Source organism: Cryptomeria japonica, unplaced genomic scaffold (assembly GCF_030272615.1).
Source record: "Cryptomeria japonica unplaced genomic scaffold, Sugi_1.0 HiC_scaffold_98, whole genome shotgun sequence".
Lineage (NCBI taxonomy): Eukaryota > Viridiplantae > Streptophyta > Pinopsida > Cupressales > Cupressaceae > Cryptomeria > Cryptomeria japonica.
In genome coordinates, this window is record NW_026728920.1 from 170,001 (window position 1) to 192,500 (window position 22,500).

General features: G+C 60.7%; 2 non-coding genes across 2 annotated transcripts; both read right to left on the reverse strand.

Annotated features, from left to right (window-relative positions):
* Window positions 1–2,814: 2,814 nt before the first annotated feature.
* LOC131864951 (5S ribosomal RNA) lies at window positions 2,815–2,933 on the reverse strand. The gene has a single exon (XR_009363677.1). It is a non-coding gene; the product is annotated as a 5S ribosomal RNA (ribosomal RNA).
* A 5,915-nt stretch (window positions 2,934–8,848) lies between these two features.
* On the reverse strand, window positions 8,849–8,967 carry LOC131864952 (5S ribosomal RNA). Its single transcript, XR_009363678.1, has one exon. It is a non-coding gene; the product is annotated as a 5S ribosomal RNA (ribosomal RNA).
* Window positions 8,968–22,500: the final 13,533 nt, after the last annotated feature.

Genomic DNA, 22,500 nt, shown 5'->3' on the forward strand with positions numbered 1-22,500 from the left:
GGCACCCTGGCTGGGTTTGCCCAGGGTGCGCTCCGAAGCGGGGTTACTGGAGCGCCCCCTCTTTTTTTGTCAGAGCGTTTGGTGGGGTTTCTCGCATTGGCTCTTCCCAGGCCCGGTTGTTGGGTGCGCTCCCACCCTGGCGCGCGCGAAGTTGGAAGTTGGGTTAATTGCCCGGGCGCGCACCTTCGCCAGGGTGGGCACCTTGGTGCGCACACCTTGGCTGGGCTGCGCACCAGGGCGGGCTCAAGATGGCACCAGCATTCCCTTTTTCTCACTATCTTTCAAAACGGAAATTTTAAAATCTCGTTTTTTTTTGCCTTTTATGGAAATTAGTGAAGGCATCGCATCAAAGGTGCGCACCTCGCTGCCCACCTTGGTGTGCTCCGAGGTGCCCACCACGGTGCGCTCCGAGGTGCCCACCACGGTGCGCAACGCCGGTGCGAACCCGGGAGCGCCCCGATGTGTGCTCCAAGGTGCGGCGTGCACGAAGCCGGACCCCGGTTTGCCCCGGGTGCGCACCTCGCGTGCACCTTGGTGCGCACACCTTGGCTGGGTTGCGCGGCCTGGTGGGCACCATGGTGCGCACCAAGGAGCGCTCCGAAGTGTGCTCCAAGGTGCGGCGTGCACGAAGTCCTAGCCCGGTTTGCCCCGGGTGCGCACCTTCGCCGCGGTGGGCACCATGGCGTGCACGAAGTCGGAGCCCGGTTTGCCCCGGGTGCGCACCTCGCGTGCACCTTCGCCGGGGTGGGCACCTCGGCTGGGTTGCGCGCCCTGGTGCGCACCAAGGAGCGCTCCGAAGTGTGCTCCAAGGTGCGGCGTGCACGAAGTCGGAGCCCGGTTTGCCCCGGGTGCGCACCTTCGCCGCGGTGGGCACCCTGGTGCGCACCATGGCGTGCACGAAGTCGGAGCCCGGTTTGCCCCGGGTGCGCACCTCGCGTGCACCTTCGGCGGGGTTGCGCGCCCTGGTGCGCACCAAGGAGCGCTCCGAAGTGTGCTCCAAGGTGCGGCGTGCACGAAGTCGGAGCCCGGTTTGCCCCGGGTGCGCACCTCGCGTGCACCTTCGACGGGGTTGCGCGCCCTGGTGGGCACCATGGTGCGCACCAAGGAGCGCTCCGAAGTGTGCTCCAAGGTGCGGCGTGCACGAAGTCGGAGCCCGGTTTGCCCCGGGTGCGCACCTCGCGTGCACCTTCGCCGCGGTGGGCACCATGGCGTGCACGAAGTCGGAGCCCGGTTTGCCCCGGGTGCGCACCTCGCGTGCACCTTCGCCGGGGTGGGCACCTCGGCTGGGTTGCGCGCCCTGGTGCGCACCAAGGAGCGCTCCGAAGTGTGCTCCAAGGTGCGGCGTGCACGAAGTCGGAGCCCGGTTTGCCCCGGGTGCGCACCTCGCGTGCACCTTCGCCGCGGTGGGCACCTTGGCTGGGTTGGGCACCATTGAGCGCTCCGAAGTGTGCTCCAAGGTGCGCACCATGGCCCTCCAAGGTGCGCAGCATGGCGTGCACGAAGTCGGAGCCCGGTTTGCCCCGGGTGCGCACCTCGCGTGCACCTTCGCCAGGGTGGGCACCTCGGTGCGCACACCTTCTCAATGTTTTCTTGCCTTTTCTGGAAATTGGTGAAGGCAGCGCATCAAAGGTGCGCACCTCGGTGTGCTCCGAGGTGCGAACCCGAGAGCGCTCCGAGGTGCCCACGAAGTCGAAAGTCGGGTTAATTGCATTGTTTTCCCCGGGTGCGCTCCGAGGTGCGCAACATCGGTGCGCACCAAGGAGGGCTCCGAAGTGTGCTCCAAGGTGCGCACGATTCGGAGCTCGGTTTGCCCGGGGTGCGCACACCTTGGCTGGGTTGCGCACCCTTTGTGCGCTCCAAGGTGCGCACGAAGTCGGAGCTCGGTTTGCCCCGGGTGCGCACCTTCGCCAGGGTGCGCACCTTGATGCGCACGCCTTGGCTGGGCTGCGCACCTTGGTGGGCGCCATGGTGCGCACCTTTCGTGCGCTCCAAGGTGCGCACGAAGTCGGAGCTCGGTTTGCCCCGGGTGCGCACCTTGGTGGGCGCCATGGTGCACTCCGAGGTGCCCAAGATTGGTGCGCACCAAGGAGCGCTCCGAAGTGCGCTCCAAGGTGCGCAGGTGCGCGCGAAGTCGAAAGTTGGGTTAATTGTCCGGTTTGCCTCGGGTGCGCACCTTGCGTGCACCTTCGCCAGGGTGGGCGCCTTGGTGCGCACACCTTGGCTGGGCTGCGCACCCGGGCGCGCACACCTTGGCACCCGCGTTTCCTTCATTTTAAATTTTTTTTTTTTACAATCTCTCAAGTGGGAAATTCTATAATCTCAACTTTTTTTGCCTTTTCAGGAAACTTTTGAATGGAGCGCATCATTGGTGCGCTCCGAAGTGTGCTCCAAGGTGCGCACCTCTGGTGTGCTCCAAAGCTCTCTCCAGCTGCGTGCACCTGCCCCGGCCGCGCACCCGGCCCCGCCCAGCTTCGCTCACCTGTCCCGGGCGTCTGGTGCGGAACCTTAGAGTAAGAAACATCACCGTGCACCTTGGCCAACGTGCGCGACTCGACCGAGCGCGCACTGGCCGAGGTGCACACCGATTTCACCTGGGTGCGCGCGCAGCACCTCGGGCGCACCGGGGTGCGCGCACAACGCCCGGGTTGCACCGTGGCCTGTGTGCTCGGGGCGCCTCGGGTGCGCGCTCGGTGTCGCCCCCGCGCGCGCGGTAGTGCGGGCAGCGCACCCCGGCCCGGCCCGGCCCCGACGAGAACGCAAACGGGCAAAAGGTTTATTCAAATAGCATTGCGACGCCCGGCGAAAAACTAAAAAAGGGTGCAACACCGGGACTTCCCGGGAGGTCACCCATCCCAGTACTACTCCGGCCCAAGCGCGCTTAACTGCGGAGTTCTGATGGGATCCGGTGCACTAACGCTGGTATGATCGCACCCGTTATGAGCTTGTCGCAGTGTGTACTTAGCAAACCGCGACCCACGTGCGAATCCACCCCGGCCACCCACCCCCGTCGAGGTGCACACCCTCCCTCGCGAAGTGCGCCCCGTTCGCCAAGTGTGAGCCCTGCCCGGGTGCGCGCACCTTGCTAGGGCGTCGGGTGTGCACCCGGCCCGGCCTACGTGCGTGCACCTGGACGGGGCGTCGTGTGCGTGCAGTGTCCCGTCTGCAACGCGGTGCCCACACACCACCTCGGGCGCAACGACCTGCGCTCACATGTGGGCCGAGTGCACCTTGGTGCATGTTCGGGGCGCCTCGGGTGCACGCTCGATCTTGCCCCGGTGCACCAAGGCGCTCGGTTTGCCCCGGGTGCGCACTTGGTGCAAGGTGGGCACCCAAAATAGGGATCAAGCACCAAAACACAAGTTTCGGGATGCAAAATGGGACCCAAGGACCACAAATGCGTTCCAAGACCCATGATGGGTCCACGAGAACAAAAATGTGTTCCGAGACTTAATAAACAAATATTGGGTTTTAGGAGAAGAAACATGCTCTGATGCCCAAAACGAGAATCGACCCCGAAAAGGCCACAGGCCAAAAGTGGGATGCGAGACAAAAAAAAATGGGACCCGAGGACCAAAATTGGGTTCCCAGGTCGAAGACAGGGCAACCGGACAAGAAACGACCTCTAAGGCTCGAAATGAGTCCCGACGACTAAAACTTGACAAGAAGCACCCATCAGGCACCCAACTCGACACCCATGGGATGCCGACCCACCCGGGCTTCCACCTAGCACACCTTGGCACCCACCCACCCTCGCACCCAACCTCGCACCCAACTTAGCACCTTTGAACCCACATTGGCACTCACCCTGACCCTGGCACCTTGGAACCCACATTGGCACTCACCTTGACCCTGGCACCCACCTTTGCACTCACCTTGGGACCCACCCTGGCTCCCACCTCGGCACCCACCCAGACACCCACCTTGGTTCCTTGGCACCCACCTTGGATCCTTGGCACCCACCCCAACACCCACCTTGGCACGCAACTTGGCTACTTGCCACCCACCTTGGCTCCTTGACGCCCACCCCGACAACCACCCCGTGACCTACCCTGGCTAGGGTTGGTGCACACCCACCCTGGTGCCCACCTTGGCACCCACCCCATGACCCACCTTGGCACGCACCTTAGTACCCACCCCGTTACCCACCCTAGGACCCACCCCGTGACCCACCTTGGCCAGGGTGGGTGCCTTGGTGCGCACAACTTGCCTGGGCTGCACACCAGGGCGGGCTCAAGATGGCACCCGCGTTCCGTTTTTTTCACTATCTTTCAAAACGGAAATTTTAAAATCTCGTTTTTTTTTTTTTTTTGCCTTTTCTGGAAATTAGTGAAGGCAGCGCATCAAAGGTGCGCAATGCTGGTGCGAACCCGGGAGCGCTCCGATGTGTGCTCCAAGGTGCGGCGTGCACGAAGTCCGAGCCCGGCTTGCCCCGGGTGCGCACCTCGCGTGCACCTTCGCCGGGGTGAGCACCTTGGCTGGGTTGCGCGCCCTGGTGCGCACCAAGGAGCGCTCTGAAGTGTGCTCCAAGGTGCGGCGTGCACGAAGTCGGAGCTCGGTTTGCCCCGGGTGTGCACCTCGGGTGCGCACCTCGCGTGCACCTTCGCTGCGGTGGGCACCTTGGCTGGGTTGCGCGCCTTGGTGGGCACCATGCAGTGCACGAAGTCGGAGCCCGGTTTGCCCCGGGCGCGCACCTCCGCCAGGGTGGGCACCTTGGTGCGCACAACTTGCCTGGGCTGCGCACCAGGAAGGGCTCAAGATGGCACCCGCGTTCCGTTTTTTTCACTATCTTTCAGAACGGAAATTTTAAAATATCGTTTTTTTTTGCCTTTTCTGGAAATTAGTGAAGGCAGCGCATCAAAGGTGCGCAACGCTGGTGCGAACCTGGGAGCGCTCCGATGTGTGCTCCAAGGTGCGGCGTGCACGAAGTCGGAGCCCGGTTTGCCCCGGGTGCGCCCTGGTGGGCACCATGGTGCGCACCAAGGAGCGCTCCGAAGTGTGCTCCAAGGTGCGGCCTGCACGAAGTCGGAGCCCGGTTTGCCCCGGGCGTGCACCGCGGGTGGGCACCTTGGTGCGCATGCCTTGCCTGGGCTGCGCACCAGGGCGGGCTCAAGATGGCACCCGCGTTCCGTTTTTTTCACTATCTTTCAAAACGGAAATTTTAAAATCTCATTTTTTTTTGCCTTTTCTGGAAATTAGTGAAGGCAGCGCATCAAAGGTGCGCACCTCGCTGCCCACCACGGTGCGCAACGCCGGTGGGCACCCGGGAGTGCTTCGAAGTGTGCTCCAAGGTGCTGCGTGCACGTTGTCGGAGCCCGGTTTGCCCCGGGTGCGCACCTCGCGTGCACCTTCGTCGGGGTGGGCACCTTGGCTGGGTTTGCCCCGGCTGCGCTCCGAAGCGGGGTTATTGGAGCGCCGCCTCTTTTTTTGTCGGAGCGTTTGGTGGGGTTTCTCGCATTGGCTCTTCCCAGGCCCGGTTGCCACCCTGGCGCGCACGAAGTCGGAAGTAGGGTTAATTGCCCGGGTGCGCACCTTTGCCAGGGTGGGCACCTTACCTGGGCTGTGCACCAGGGCGGGCTCAAGATGGCACCCGCGTTCCGTTTTTTTCACTATCTTTCAAAACGGAAATTTTAAAATCTCCTCTTTTTTTTGCCTTTTCTGGAAATTAGTGAAGGCAGCGCATCAAAGGTGCGCACCTCGCTGCCCACCTTGGTGTGCTCTGAGGTGCGCACCCGGGAGCGCTACGAAGTGTGCTCCAAGGTGCGGCGTGCACGTTGTCGGAGCCCGGTTTGCCCCGGGTGCGCACCTCGCCTGCACCTTGGCCGGGGTGGGCACCCTGGCTGGGTTTGCCCAGGGTGCGCTCCGAAGCGGGGTTACTGGAGCGCCCCCTCTTTTTTTGTCAGAGCGTTTGGTGGGGTTTCTCGCATTGGCTCTTCCCAGGCCCGGTTGTTGGGTGCGCTCCCACCCTGGCGCGCGCGAAGTTGGAAGTTGGGTTAATTGCCCGGGCGCGCACCTTCGCCAGGGTGGGCACCTTGGTGCGCACACCTTGGCTGGGCTGCGCACCAGGGCGGGCTCAAGATGGCACCAGCATTCCCTTTTTCTCACTATCTTTCAAAACGGAAATTTTAAAATCTCGTTTTTTTTTGCCTTTTATGGAAATTAGTGAAGGCATCGCATCAAAGGTGCGCACCTCGCTGCCCACCTTGGTGTGCTCCGAGGTGCCCACCACGGTGCGCTCCGAGGTGCCCACCACGGTGCGCAACGCCGGTGCGAACCCGGGAGCGCCCCGATGTGTGCTCCAAGGTGCGGCGTGCACGAAGCCGGACCCCGGTTTGCCCCGGGTGCGCACCTCGCGTGCACCTTGGTGCGCACACCTTGGCTGGGTTGCGCGGCCTGGTGGGCACCATGGTGCGCACCAAGGAGCGCTCCGAAGTGTGCTCCAAGGTGCGGCGTGCACGAAGTCCTAGCCCGGTTTGCCCCGGGTGCGCACCTTCGCCGCGGTGGGCACCATGGCGTGCACGAAGTCGGAGCCCGGTTTGCCCCGGGTGCGCACCTCGCGTGCACCTTCGCCGGGGTGGGCACCTCGGCTGGGTTGCGCGCCCTGGTGCGCACCAAGGAGCGCTCCGAAGTGTGCTCCAAGGTGCGGCGTGCACGAAGTCGGAGCCCGGTTTGCCCCGGGTGCGCACCTTCGCCGCGGTGGGCACCCTGGTGCGCACCATGGCGTGCACGAAGTCGGAGCCCGGTTTGCCCCGGGTGCGCACCTCGCGTGCACCTTCGGCGGGGTTGCGCGCCCTGGTGCGCACCAAGGAGCGCTCCGAAGTGTGCTCCAAGGTGCGGCGTGCACGAAGTCGGAGCCCGGTTTGCCCCGGGTGCGCACCTCGCGTGCACCTTCGGCGGGGTTGCGCGCCCTGGTGGGCACCATGGTGCGCACCAAGGAGCGCTCCGAAGTGTGCTCCAAGGTGCGGCGTGCACGAAGTCGGAGCCCGGTTTGCCCCGGGTGCGCACCTCGCGTGCACCTTCGCCGCGGTGGGCACCATGGCGTGCACGAAGTCGGAGCCCGGTTTGCCCCGGGTGCGCACCTCGCGTGCACCTTCGCCGGGGTGGGCACCTCGGCTGGGTTGCGCGCCCTGGTGCGCACCAAGGAGCGCTCCGAAGTGTGCTCCAAGGTGCGGCGTGCACGAAGTCGGAGCCCGGTTTGCCCCGGGTGCGCACCTCGCGTGCACCTTCGCCGCGGTGGGCACCATGGCGTGCACGAAGTCGGAGCCCGGTTTGCCCCGGGTGCGCACCCCGCGTGCACCTTCGCCGGGGTGGGCACCTCGGCTGGGTTGCGCGCCCTGGTGCGCACCAAGGAGCGCTCCGAAGTGTGCTCCAAGGTGCGGCGTGCACGAAGTCGGAGCCCGGTTTGCCCCGGGTGCGCACCTCGCGTGCACCTTCGCCGCGGTGGGCACCTTGGCTGGGTTGGGCACCATTGAGCGCTCCGAAGTGTGCTCCAAGGTGCGCACCATGGCCCTCCAAGGTGCGCAGCATGGCGTGCACGAAGTCGGAGCCCGGTTTGCCCCGGGTGCGCACCTCGCGTGCACCTTCGCCAGGGTGGGCACCTCGGTGCGCACACCTTCTCAATGTTTTCTTGCCTTTTCTGGAAATTGGTGAAGGCAGCGCATCAAAGGTGCGCACCTCGGTGTGCTCCGAGGTGCGAACCCGAGAGCGCTCCGAGGTGCCCACGAAGTCGAAAGTCGGGTTAATTGCATTGTTTTCCCCGGGTGCGCTCCGAGGTGCGCAACATCGGTGCGCACCAAGGAGGGCTCCGAAGTGTGCTCCAAGGTGCGCACGATTCGGAGCTCGGTTTGCCCGGGGTGCGCACACCTTGGCTGGGTTGCGCACCCTTTGTGCGCTCCAAGGTGCGCACGAAGTCGGAGCTCGGTTTGCCCCGGGTGCGCACCTTCGCCAGGGTGCGCACCTTGATGCGCACGCCTTGGCTGGGCTGCGCACCTTGGTGGGCGCCATGGTGCGCACCTTTCGTGCGCTCCAAGGTGCGCACGAAGTCGGAGCTCGGTTTGCCCCGGGTGCGCACCTTGGTGGGCGCCATGGTGCACTCCGAGGTGCCCAAGATTGGTGCGCACCAAGGAGCGCTCCGAAGTGCGCTCCAAGGTGCGCAGGTGCGCGCGAAGTCGAAAGTTGGGTTAATTGTCCGGTTTGCCTCGGGTGCGCACCTTGCGTGCACCTTCGCCAGGGTGGGCGCCTTGGTGCGCACACCTTGGCTGGGCTGCGCACCCGGGCGCGCACACCTTGGCACCCGCGTTTCCTTCATTTTAAATTTTTTTTTTTTACAATCTCTCAAGTGGGAAATTCTATAATCTCAACTTTTTTTGCCTTTTCAGGAAACTTTTGAATGGAGCGCATCATTGGTGCGCTCCGAAGTGTGCTCCAAGGTGCGCACCTCTGGTGTGCTCCAAAGCTCTCTCCAGCTGCGTGCACCTGCCCCGGCCGCGCACCCGGCCCCGCCCAGCTTCGCTCACCTGTCCCGGGCGTCTGGTGCGGAACCTTAGAGTAAGAAACATCACCGTGCACCTTGGCCAACGTGCGCGACTCGACCGAGCGCGCACTGGCCGAGGTGCACACCGATTTCACCTGGGTGCGCGCGCAGCACCTCGGGCGCACCGGGGTGCGCGCACAACGCCCGGGTTGCACCGTGGCCTGTGTGCTCGGGGCGCCTCGGGTGCGCGCTCGGTGTCGCCCCCGCGCGCGCGGTAGTGCGGGCAGCGCACCCCGGCCCGGCCCGGCCCCGACGAGAACGCAAACGGGCAAAAGGTTTATTCAAATAGCATTGCGACGCCCGGCGAAAAACTAAAAAAGGGTGCAACACCGGGACTTCCCGGGAGGTCACCCATCCCAGTACTACTCCGGCCCAAGCGCGCTTAACTGCGGAGTTCTGATGGGATCCGGTGCACTAACGCTGGTATGATCGCACCCGTTATGAGCTTGTCGCAGTGTGTACTTAGCAAACCGCGACCCACGTGCGAATCCACCCCGGCCACCCACCCCCGTCGAGGTGCACACCCTCCCTCGCGAAGTGCGCCCCGTTCGCCAAGTGTGAGCCCTGCCCGGGTGCGCGCACCTTGCTAGGGCGTCGGGTGTGCACCCGGCCCGGCCTACGTGCGTGCACCTGGACGGGGCGTCGTGTGCGTGCAGTGTCCCGTCTGCAACGCGGTGCCCACACACCACCTCGGGCGCAACGACCTGCGCTCACATGTGGGCCGAGTGCACCTTGGTGCATGTTCGGGGCGCCTCGGGTGCACGCTCGATCTTGCCCCGGTGCACCAAGGCGCTCGGTTTGCCCCGGGTGCGCACTTGGTGCAAGGTGGGCACCCAAAATAGGGATCAAGCACCAAAACACAAGTTTCGGGATGCAAAATGGGACCCAAGGACCACAAATGCGTTCCAAGACCCATGATGGGTCCACGAGAACAAAAATGTGTTCCGAGACTTAATAAACAAATATTGGGTTTTAGGAGAAGAAACATGCTCTGATGCCCAAAACGAGAATCGACCCCGAAAAGGCCACAGGCCAAAAGTGGGATGCGAGACAAAAAAAAATGGGACCCGAGGACCAAAATTGGGTTCCCAGGTCGAAGACAGGGCAACCGGACAAGAAACGACCTCTAAGGCTCGAAATGAGTCCCGACGACTAAAACTTGACAAGAAGCACCCATCAGGCACCCAACTCGACACCCATGGGATGCCGACCCACCCGGGCTTCCACCTAGCACACCTTGGCACCCACCCACCCTCGCACCCAACCTCGCACCCAACTTAGCACCTTTGAACCCACATTGGCACTCACCCTGACCCTGGCACCTTGGAACCCACATTGGCACTCACCTTGACCCTGGCACCCACCTTTGCACTCACCTTGGGACCCACCCTGGCTCCCACCTCGGCACCCACCCAGACACCCACCTTGGTTCCTTGGCACCCACCTTGGATCCTTGGCACCCACCCCGACACCCACCTTGGCACGCAACTTGGCTACTTGCCACCCACCTTGGCTCCTTGACGCCCACCCCGACAACCACCCCGTGACCTACCCTGGCTAGGGTTGGTGCACACCCACCCTGGTGCCCACCTTGGCACCCACCCCATGACCCACCTTGGCACGCACCTTAGTACCCACCCCGTTACCCACCCTAGGACCCACCCCGTGACCCACCTTGGCCAGGGTGGGTGCACCCACCCTGGTGCCCACCTTGGCACCCACCCATCCTAGCACCCAGCCTGTGACCGGGCTTGGAACCCAACCTTGCACCCGTCTTGGCCAGTGTGGGTGCGCACCCATCCTGGCACCCACGTTGTGACACACCCTTTAACCCACGCACCCTAGCAGCCACGTTGGCACCCACCTTGGAACACAACCTAGCAACTTGGCACCCACCCCGTGACCCACCTTGGCATCCACCATAGCAGTCGCCCACTTGGCACCCACCTTGGAACCCAAGTTGGCACCCACCTCGGCACCCACCTTGACACTTGTGGACCCACCTTGCCACTCACCCTAGCATCGACCCATCCTAGCACCCACCCTGGCACCTTTGCACCCTAGCACTCACCCATCCTAGCACCTAACCTGTGACCCACCTTGACACTCACCCTCGCACCCACCTTGGAACCCAACCTAGCACCCACCCACCCTGACACCAACCCTAGCACCTACCCACCCTTGCACCCACCCTGTGACCCATCTTGGCACCCACCCATCCTACCACTCAACCTATCACCCACCTTCTCACCCACCTTGGCATCCACCTTAGCACCCACCCACACTGGCACCTTGGCACCCACCTCGGGCAAGGTGGGTGCACACCCACCCTGACACCCAATTTAGAACCAACCGAGCATGTTACCCACCTTGGCACCCACATTGCAGCCCACCCTAGTACCCACCCTATGACCCACATTGGCATCCACACCCTAGCACCCAGGCACCTCGACACCCGCCTTGACACGCACCCTAGCACTAAACCTGTGACCCACCTTGGAACTCACCCTAGAACCCACCCACCCTGTGAACCACCTTGGCATCCACCTTAGCACCCACCCACCTTGGCACCCACTCTAGCACTCACCCATCCTAACACCCAACTTGTTACCCACCTTGGCACCCGCCCTCGCGTCCACCTTGAAACCCACCCTAGCACCCACCCACGCAGGAGCCCACCTTGGCACCCAACCTAACACCCACGCATCCTGGCACCCAACTTGTGACCCACCTTGGAACCCACCCTAGTACCCACCTTTGAACCCACTATATCACCAACCCACCTTGGCACCCACCCTATGACCCTCTTTGGAATCCACCCTAGCACGCACCCACCCTGGCACCCACCATGGAGCGCACCCTAGCACCCACCCACCTCGGCACGCACCTCAACACCCACCTTGGTGTGCGCACTGCGCCAACCTCTCAAAGACCCTATGTGGTGCGCTCCAAAGTGTACACCTTTGGTGCGCTCCAAGGTGCGCACCTTTGGTGCACACCGAGGTGCACACCAAAGTGTGCACCGAGGTGAGCACCAAAGTGCACTCCAAGGTGCACACCAAGGCGTGCACCTTTGGTGCGGTCAATGCAAACGAATTCGGAAGTTGGGGTCGATGTCCTAATCGCTGCTGCAGACTACACGTATGAGAATCGGACAAATAGCTTTATATAGGGGAGGTGTTGCGTTTGATGGGTCGACTCCCCTGGTTGTGTGCACTGCACCAACTTCAAAGACCCTGTCTTGTTTAAGAAGTCAAAAGTTGGGGTGGATGTCCTAATCATTGCTGCAGTCTACGCATGTATGAGAATCAGACAAATAGCTTATATAGGGGAGGTGTTGCATTCGGTGGGTTGACTCCCCTGGTTGTGCGCACTGCGCCAACCTCAAAGACCCCGCATAGCAGAAGAAGTCGGAAGTCGGATTTTGGTGAGCACCAAGGCGTGCACCTTTGGTGCGGTCAACGCAGACGAATTCAGAAGTTGGGGTGGATGTCCTAATCGTTGTTGCAGGCTACACATGTATGAGAATCAGACAAATAGCTTATATAGGGGAGGTGTTGGGTTTGATGGGTCAACTCCCTTGGTTGTGCGCATTACGCCAACCTCAAAGACCTTGTTTTCGTTAAGAAGTCAAAAGTTGGGGTCAATGTCCTAATGGCTCCTGTAGGCTACACATGTATGAGAATCGGACAAATAGCTTATATAGGGGAGGTGTTGGGTTTGATGGGTCGACTCCCCTGGTTGTGCGCATTACGTCAACCTCAAAGACCTTGTTTTCGTTAAGAAGTCAAAAGTTGGGGTCGATGTCCTAATTGCTCCTGTAGACTACACATGTATGAGAATCAGACAAATAGCTTATATAGGGGAGGTGTTGGGTTTGATGGGTTGACTCCCCTAGTTGTTCGCATTACACCAACCTCAAAGACCTTGTTTTCGTTTAGAAGCCGAAAGTTGGGGTCGATGTCCTAATTGCTCCTGCAGGCTACGCATGTATGAGAATCAGACAAATAGCTTATATAGGGGAGGTGTTGGGTTTGATGGGTCGACTCCCCTGGTTGTGCGCATTGCGCCAACCTCAAAGACCCTGCATTGCGGATGAAGTCGAAAGTCAGAGTTTGGTGTGCTACAAGGTGTGGTCGAAGGTGCTCACCTAGGTGTGCACCTTTGGAGCGCAGGAAAAGTGCCCTCCAAAAGTGCGCACCTTTGGAGTGCACAAAAGTGCCCTCCAAAAGTGCGCACCTTTGGAGCGCACAAAAGTGCCCTCCAAAAAGTGCCCTCCAAAAGTGCGCACCTTTGGAGCGCACAAAAGTGCCCTCCAAAAAGTGCCCTCCAAAAGTGCGCACCTTTGGAGTGCAGAAAAGTGCCCTCCAAAAAGTGCCCTCCAAAAGTGTGCACCTTTGGAGTGCACAAAAGTGCCCTCCAAAAGTGCGCACCTTTGGAGCGCAGAAAAGTGCCCTCCAAAAAGTGCCCTCCAAAAGTGCGCACCTTTGGAGCGCAGAAAAGTGCCCTCCAAAAAGTGCCCTCCAAAAGTGCGCACCTTTGGAGCGCAGAAAAGTGCCCTCCAAAAAGTGCCCTCCAAAAGTGCGCACCTTTGGAGCGCAGAAAAGTGCCCTCCAAAAAGTGCCCTCCAAAAGTGCGCACCTTTGGAGCGCACAAAAGTGCCCTCCAAAAAGTGCCCTCCAAAAGTGCGCACCTTTGGAGCGCACAAAAGTGCCCTCCAAAAGTGCGCACCTTTGGAGCGCACAAAAGTGCCCTCCAAAAGTGCGCACTTTTGGTGCGCACCAAGGCGCTGGTTCGGTCGTTGCAGGCGAGTTCGGAAGTTGGGGTCGATGTCCTGAGCGGAGGTGCAAACTACACAGGTGTCGGAATCGGACAAATAGCTTATATAGGGGAGGTGTATGCTTCGATGGGTCGACTCCCCAGGTTGAGCGCACCGCGCCAACCTCAAAGACCCTACGGTATGGATGAAGTCGGAAGTTGGGTCCGATGACCGATTCGATTAGTAGGTATGCTCATGAGGTCGGAATTTGGGTCCGATGACCTGCCATGTGCAGGAAGGCGAATGTTGGCACTGTGCGTTGCAAGGTGCACACCAAGGTGCTGGTGCGGTCTTTTTAGTCGAGTTCGGAAGTTGGGGTCGATGTCCTGATCGGAGGTGCAAGCTACACAGGTGTGGGAATCGGACAAATAGCTTATATAGGGGAGGTGTATGCTTCGTTGGGTCGACTCCCCGGGTTGAGCGCACCGCGCCAACCTCAAAGACCCTACGGTATGGATGAAGTCGGAAGTTGGGTCCGATGACCGATTCGATATGTAGGCATACTCGCGAGGTCGGAATTTGGGTCCGATGACCTGCCATGTGCAGGAAGGCGAATGTTGGCACTGTGCGTTGCAAGGTGCGCACCAAGGCGCTGGTTCGGTCGTTGCAGGCGAGTTCGGAAGTTGGGGTCGATGTCCTGATCGGAGGTGCAAACTACACAGGTGTGGGAATCGGACAAATAGCTTATATAGGGGAGGTGTATGCTTCGTTGGGTCGACTCCCCGGGTTGAGCGCACCGCGCCAACCTCAAAGACCCTACGGTATGGATGAAGTCGGAAGTTGTGTCCGATGACCGATTCGATATGTAGGCATACTCGCGAGGTCGGAATTTGGGTCCGATGACCTGCCATGTGCAGGAAGGCGAATGTTGGGACTGTGCGTCGCAAGGTGCGCACCAAGGCGCTGGTGCCGTCGTTGCAGTCGAGTTCGGAAGTTGGGGTCGATGTCCTGGTCAGAGGTGCAAACTACACAGGTGTGGGAATCGGACAAATAGCTTATATAGGGGAGGTGTATGCTTCGATGGGTCGACTCCCCGGGTTGAGCGCACCGCGCCAACCTCAAAGACCCTACAGTATGGATGAAGTCGGAAGTTGGGTCCGATGACCGATTCGATACGTAGGCATATTGGCGAGGTCTGAATTTGTGTCCGATGACCTGCCATGCGCAGGAAGGCGGAATTTGGGTCCGATGACCGAGTTGATGGCGTGCCATGCGCAGAAAGGCGGAATTTGGGTCCGATGACCGAGTTGATGTTGATGGCCCGCCATGCACAGGAAGGCGGAATTTGGGTCCGATGACCGATTTGAAGGCGTGCCATGCGCAGAAAGGCGGAGTTTGGGTCCGATGACCGAGTTGATATTGATGGCCCGCCATGCGCAGGAAGGCGGAATTTGGGTCCGATGACCTGACATACGCATGGAGTCCGACTCGGGGGCCGATGTTCGATTCGATGACTTGCATTGTGGGTAAAGTCGGAAGTTGTGGTCTTTGACCCGATTCGATGACCAGACTTCGGCTGCTTGAGAATCGGACAAATAACTTATATAGGGGAGGTAGTGTTCTCGAGCATCCTCCCCCCGTGCCCGTTTATGTCGATTGATGCTGGTGCTCGACTGGTTGGAGCGCTCGGATGCAAAAATCTTGCACCAGGATTTATCGATTGTGATGGACACGGCAAGTCTCCTGATTGCTATGCAGGAGCTCATCGTGAATCTCTATGCGGCCTTGGTATGGACTCGACCTGCGGAATGGTTCGGCAATGGTAGTCGCTCCAACACGTCCTTGCAATGGCCACAGAGGTGATTCGACTAGAGCTCCAGTCTAGCTTTTGGGTTGCTTGGCGGACTGGTATAGCCGCGATCGAGTTCCGGCCATGAACGTTTTAGATAGCTCTTGGGCTTTCTGGGACGGAAGTCGGAAGTTTGGGCTGTTGTCCGATTTGATGACCATTCTTCGGATGTGTGAGAATCGGACAAATAACTTATATAGGGGACTGTGTTGTCTCACGCAGCCCCCTCCGTGCCCCTCTATCTCGACCGATGTTGGTGCTTGAAAGGGTTGGGATCGCTCGGATTTATAAACGTGCACCACCATTTGTCGAGTGTGAGGGACGCGGCAGGTCTCCTAAATGCTATACGGGCGCTCTCTGAGAATCTCTATCCGGCCTCGACACAGACTAGTCTTGCTGAATGGTTTGGCACTGGTAGTCGATCCAACACGTCGTTGTTGTGGCCGCCTAGGCGATTCGATTCGAGCCCCCGTCTAGCTTTTGGGTTGCTTGGCGGATTTTGCCCTATCCGCAAGTGAGCTCGGTCCCTAAACGTTCGAGAAACCCGATTGCTATGCGCCGACTCTCTTTCTTGCGAGCCTCCATCTAGCTTTTGGGTCTCTACGGAACGGAAGTCGGAATCTGGGACCGTTGTTTGATTCGACGAGGCAGACTACGGTTGTGCGAGAATCGGACAAATAACTTATATAGGGGAGGTGTTGACTGGAGCATTCTCCCCCGTGCCCCTCTAACTCGACCAATGCTGGCGCTCGAACGGTGGTAGCGCTCGGATTTTCGTTGAGCGCCAGCATTGGTCGATTTAGAGGGGCATGCGAGATTCCCGAATGCTATGCGAGGGCTCTAACGGAAATGTCTATTGGTTTCGGTATGGATGCAATTGCGAGTGGTTCGGCAAAGGTAGTCGTTCCGATGCGTCCATGTCGTGGCCAAATCGATAATTCGATTTGAGCCCTCGTATAGCATTTGGGTCTCTCGATGTGATTCCGCATTCCAGTCCCTTTGGGCACTGCTTGAGCCGCATCCCAGGGGGTTCCCTTCCCAATAATCTGCCTCGCAACCCGATTGCTATGCGGTGAGGCTCCTCGGCCGCCTCGGAACTATCTGTGTATCAGACGCATCGCGGGATAAGGGGTTGGCAACGGTAGTCGCCCCAAGCGCGTCCGATGCTTGGACCATTCCGAGGCGGCCCTGAAGCCTCTTCCGTCTAGCCGTTGGGTCCTTCTCGCCGCATCCCTTGCCTCGCACCCCGATTGCTATGCGGTGAGGCTCCTCGGCCGCCTTGGAACTATCTGTGTATCAGACGCATCGCGGGATAAGGGGTTGTCACTGGTAGTCGCCCCAAGCGCGTCCGATGCTTGGACCATTCTGAGGCGGCCCTGAAGCCTCTTCCGTCTAGCCGTTGGGTCCTTCTCGCCGCATCCCTCGACTCGCACCCCGATTGCTATGCGGTGAGGCTCCTCGGCCGCCTTGGAACTATCTGTGTATCGGACGCGTCGCGGGATAAGGGGTTGTCACTGGTAGTCGCCCCAAGCGCGTCCGATGCTTGGACCATTCCGAGGCGGCCCTGAAGCCTCTTCCGTCTAGCCGTTGGGTCCTTCTCGCCGCATCCCTCGCCTCGCACCCCGATTGCTATGCGGTGAGGCTCCTCGGCCGCCTTGGAACTATCTGTGTATCGGACGCGTCGCGGGATAAGGGGTTGTCACTGGTAGTCGCCCCAAGCGCGTGCGATGCATGGACCATTCCCAGGCGGCCCTGAAGCCTCTTCCGTCTAGCCGTTGGGTCCTTCTCGCCGCATCCCTCGCCTCGCACCCCGATTGCTATGCGGTGAGGCTCCTCGGCCGCCTTGGAACTATCTGTGTATCGGACGCGTCGCGGGATAAGGGGTTGTCACTGGTAGTCGCCCCAAGCGCGTCCGATGCTTGGACCATTCCGAGGCGGCCCTGAAGCCTCTTCCGTCTAGCCGTTGGGTCCTTCTCGCCGCATCCCTCGCCTCGCACCCCGATTGCTATGCGGTGAGGCTCCTCGGCCGCCTTGGAACTATCTGTGTATCGGACGCGTCGCGGGATAAGGGGTTGTCACTGGTAGTCGCCCCAAGCGCGTCCGATGCTTGGACCATTCCGAGGCGGCCCTGAAGCCTCTTCCGTCTAGCCGTTGGGTCCTTCTCGCCGCATCCCTCGCCTCGCACCCCGATTGCTATGCGGTGAGGCTCCTCGGCCGCCTTGGAACTATCTGTGTATCGGACGCATCGCGGGATAAGGGGTTGTCACTGGTAGTCGCCCCAAGCGCGTCCGATGCTTGGACCATTCCGAGGCGGCCCTGAAGCCTCTTCCGTCTAGCCGTTGGGTCCTTCTCGCCGCATCCCTCGCCTCGCACCCCGATTGCTATGCGGTGAGGCTCCTCGGCCGCCTTGGAACTATCTGTGTATCGGACGCGTCGCGGGATAAGGGGTTGTCACTGGTAGTCGCCCCAAGCGCGTCCGATGCTTGGACCATTCCGAGGCGGCCCTGAAGCCTCTTCCGTCTAGCCGTTGGGTCCTTCTCGCCGCATCCCTCGCCTCGCACCCCGATTGCTATGCGGTGAGGCTCCTCGGCCGCCTTGGAACTATCTGTGTATCGGACGCGTCGCGGGATAAGGGGTTGTCACTGGTAGTCGCCCCAAGCGCGTCCGATGCTTGGACCATTCCGAGGCGGACCTGAAGCCTCTTCCGTCTAGCCGTTGGGTCCTTCTCGCCGCATCCCTCGCCTCGCACCCCGATTGCTATGCGGTGAGGCTCCTCGGCCGCCTTGGAACTATCTGTGTATCGGACGCGTCGCGGGATAAGGGGTTGTCACTGGTAGTCGCCCCAAGCGCGTCCGATGCTTGGACCATTCCGAGGCGGCCCTGAAGCCTCTTCCGTCTAGCCGTTGGGTCCTTCTTGCCGCATCCCTCGCCTCGCACCCCGATTGCTATGCGGTGAGGCTCCTCGGCCGCCTTGGAACTATCTGTGTATCGGACGCGTCGCGGGATAAGGGGTTGTCACTGGTAGTCGCCCCAAGCGCGTCCGATGCTTGGACCATTCCGAGGCGGCCCTGAAGCCTCTTCCGTCTAGCCGTTGGGTCCTTCTCGCCGCATCCCTCGCCTCGCACCCCGATTGCTATGCGGTGAGGCTCCTCGGCCGCCTTGGAACTATCTGTGTATCGGACGCCTCGCGGGATAAGGGGTTGTCACTGGTAGTCGCCCCAAGCGCGTCCGATGCTTGGACCATTCCGAGGCGGCCCTGAAGCCTCTTCCGTCTAGCCGTTGGGTCCTTCTCGCCGCATCCCTCGCCTCGCACCCCGATTGCTATGCGGTGAGGCTCCTCGGCCGCCTTGGAACTATCTGTGTATCGGACGCGTCGCGGGATAAGGGGTTGTCACTGGTAGTCGCCCCAAGCGCGTCCGATGCTTGGACCATTCCGAGGCGGACCTGAAGCCTCTTCCGTCTAGCCGTTGGGTCCTTCTCGCCGCATCCCTCGCCTCGCACCCCGATTGCTATGCGGTGAGGCTCCTCGGCCGCCTTGGAACTATCTGTGTATCGGACGCGTCGCGGGATAAGGGGTTGTCACTGGTAGTCGCCCCAAGCGCGTCCGATGCTTGGACCATTCCGAGGCGGCCCTGAAGCCTCTTCCGTCTAGCCGTTGGGTCCTTCTCGCCGCATCCCTCGCCTCGCACCCCGATTGCTATGCGGTGAGGCTCCTCGGCCGCCTTGGAACTATCTGTGTATCGGACGCGTCGCGGGATAAGGGGTTGTCACTGGTAGTCGCCCCAAGCGCGTCCGATGCTTGGACCATTCCGAGGCGGACCTGAAGCCTCTTCCCTCTAGCCGTTGGGGCTTTCTCGCCGCATCCCTCGCCTCGCACCCCGATTGCTATTCGGTGAGGCTCCTCGGCCGCCTTGGAACTATCTGTGTATCGGACGCATCGCGGGATAAGGGGTTGGCAGTGGTAGTCGCCCCAAGCGCGTCCGATGCTTGGACCATTCCGAGGCGGCCCTGCAGCCTCTTCCGTCTAGCCGTTGGGGCCATCTCGCTGCATCCCCCACCTCGCACCACGATTGCTATGCGGTGAGGCTCCTTGGCCGCCTCGGAACTATCTGTGTATCGGACGCATCGCGGGATAAGGGGTTGTCACTGGTAGTCGCCCCAAGCGCGTCCGATGCTTGGACTATTCCGAGGCGGCCCTGCAGCCTCTTCCGTCTAGCCGTTGGGGCCATCTCGCCGCATCCCCCAGCTCCTCGGCCGCCTCGGAACTATCTGTGTATCGGACGCATCGCGGGATAAGGGGTTGGCAGTGGTAGTCGCCCCAAGCGCGTTCGATGCTTGGACTATTCCGAGGCGGCCCCGCAGCCTCTTCCGTCTACCCTTTGGGGCCATCTCGCCGCATCCCTCGCCTCGCACCCCGATTGCTATGCGGTGAGGCTCCTCGGCCGCCTGGGAACTATCTTCGTATCGGATGCATCGCGGGATAAGGGGTTGTCACTGGTAGTCGCCCCAAGCGCGTCCGATGCTTGGACTATTCCGAGGCGGCCCTGTGGCCTCTTCCGTCTAGCCGTTGGGGCCATCTCGCCGCATCCCTCACCTCGCACCCCCATTGCTATGCGGTGAGGCTCCTCGGCCGCCTTGGAACTGTCTTCGTATCGGAAGCATCGCGGGATAAGGGGTTGTCACTGGTAGTCGCCCCAAGCGCGTCCGATGCTTGGACTATTCCGAGGCGGCCCTGCAGCCTCTTCCGTCTAGCCGTTGGGGCCATCTCGCCGCATCCCCCACCTCGCACCCGGATTGCTATGCGGTGAGGCTCCTCGGCCGCCTTGGAACTATCTTCGTATCGGACGCATCGCGGGATAAGGGGTTGTCACTGGTAGTCGCCCCAAGCGCGTCCGATGCTTGGACTATTCCGACGCGGCCCTGTGGCCTCTTCCGTCTAGCCGTTGGGGCCATCTCGCCGCATCCCCCACCTCGCACCCCGATTGCTATGCGGTGAGGCTCCTCGGCCGCCTTGGAACCATCTTCGTATCGGACGCATCGCGGGATGAGGGGTTGTCACTGGTAGTCGCCCCAAGCGCGTCCGATGCTTGGACCATTCCGAGGCGGCCCTGAAGCCTCTTCCGTCTAGCCGTTGGGGCCTTCCCGCCCCATCCCTCGCCTCGCACCCCCGATTGCTATGCGGTGAGGCTCCTCGGCCGCCTTGGAACCATCTGTGTATCGGACGCATCGCGGGATAAGGGGTTGGCACTGGTAGTCGCCCCAAGCGCGTCCGATGCTTGGAGCATTCCGAGGTGGCCCTGAAGCCTCTTCCGTCTAGCCGTTGGGGCCTTCCCGCCCCATCCCTCGCCTCGCACCCCGATTGATATGCGGTGAGGCTCCTCGGCCGCCTTGGAACTATCTGTGTATCGGACGCATCGCGGGATAAGGGGTTGGCACTGGTAGTCGTCCCAATCGCGTCCGATGCTTGGACCATTCCGAGGCGGCCCTGCAGCCTCTTCCGTTTAGCCGTCGGGGCCTTCCCGCCGCATCCCTCGCCTCGCATCCCGATTCCTATGCGGTGAGTCTTCTCGGCCGCCGCGGAACTATACCTGTTATTGCTACTGCATCCTTCGGCTGGTAACCTCCTCTGCCGCCTTGGAACGTTCTCTTTGTCGGACGCGTCGCGGGATAAGGGGTTGGCACTGGTAGTCGCCCCAAGCGCGCCCGATGCATAGACCGCTCCGAGTTGACCTTGCTTTCAGCCTCTCACATGCATAGACCTCTCTGAGTCGACCCTGCAGCCTCTCACGTTTAGCCTTTGGAATCTCGCCTCACAACATGATTGCTATCCTTGATGCATCCCTTGCCTCGAGCCCTGATTGCTTTCTTGGCTGCATCCCTCCTCTCCTCACAGCCCGGTTGTCATCACTGCTTCATCCGTCGCTTCATGCATTCTGGCTGCTGGGCCCTTCCCACCGCACACCTCGATTGCTATCTCTTCTGCATCACACACCCCGATTGCTATCTCTGCTACATCCCTCGGCTCTCACTTCTGCATCCTTCGCCTCCCACCTCGATTGCTATCAATGCTGCATCCGTAACCTCACACCCCGATTGCTATGCGGGGAGGCTCCTTGGCCGCCTTGGAAATTTCTGTGTGTCGGACGCACCGCGGGATAAGGGGTTGGCACTGGTAGTCGCCCCAAGTGCGCCCGATTCTTAGACCGCTTCGAGGTGACCTCGTAGCCTCTTTCGTCCAGGCTTCCTGCCTTCAACGCCCTTTTTACACCTCGATTGCTATGCGCGGGCTCGTTGGCGTCTATCACCTCTCTGCGAAGAGTGGCACGATGATTGTTGGGGTAAATCGTAGCAGTCCGATCTCTGGCCTTGGGCCATTGTGAGGGCTGATCGATTTCCTGTGCGCATCTCGTGTTCGCCCAGTAACAGACTCGACGACTTGTAATCGGTCTTGTTCCCGATTGTTCCTGGAGGTAGTCTTCGGAACTCTTGGATTTGACCTGTCACTCGAACTGTCCTCTTCCGAGGATGCTTGTGTGTGTGTGCTTGTGCCATTTCCTTGGCGGTATTAACGAGATATTAAAGAGCGGAGTGAGCGCCTCGCCCAGCTATGTTTGGGGCTCTCACTCCCTTACCCGGTGTGCGACCGCTTTGCACGTAGGTTGCGGAGCATCGCGACTCTTTCGATGTTTGGCGGTTGTCTTCCGGTGATGCGTTGGTCCCGAAGTGCACGTTACTAGCATTTCTGCCATTGTTCTCGATCTTTGGCACGTTCCTTCGTTGCAATTGGATATATATCTCCGTTTATACGCGCAGGCTTCTCCCGCCTATTCAGCGCTGTCCCACTCTCAGCACTCTCGTGGTCTCCTTGGCTTCTCTCTCCCGTGAGCGAGCTCTCTTCTCGAGTCTTTTCCATGTCCCATGGAGGTTGCCTTGCGAAATTCGGGCACACAAACGTGACCGGATAAGAGCGGAATTGCCTATGAGGAGAAGCTCACCTTAGGGAGCAGCAATGCCGAGTGTTTCGACAGAGGGTAGAGGGGGCGTTGTTTGGGCGGTTGCACAAAAGAGTGCTACGGTTGCACTGAAGGTTGCTTCTTCGTCTCCGACGAACTCTTCGAGGCAAAAAAGCTTGTATACGGGGTCGAGGTGGGACTGTTCGTGCGAGTTGCGCCACCAAAAGTGCGTAGGGGGCATATACCTGGGAAATGGATGTCTCTGAGTGGCCTTACTCGGTCGCGTGCACGGTGCATTCTCTAACGGCAGGACTGTCGCGAGCATGTGCGGTTCGGATGTTTTCGGGTAAAGGGTTCCGTACGGGATGTTCTTCCCAGGCTCCTGTGAACCGAGACTCTGCATCGTCGT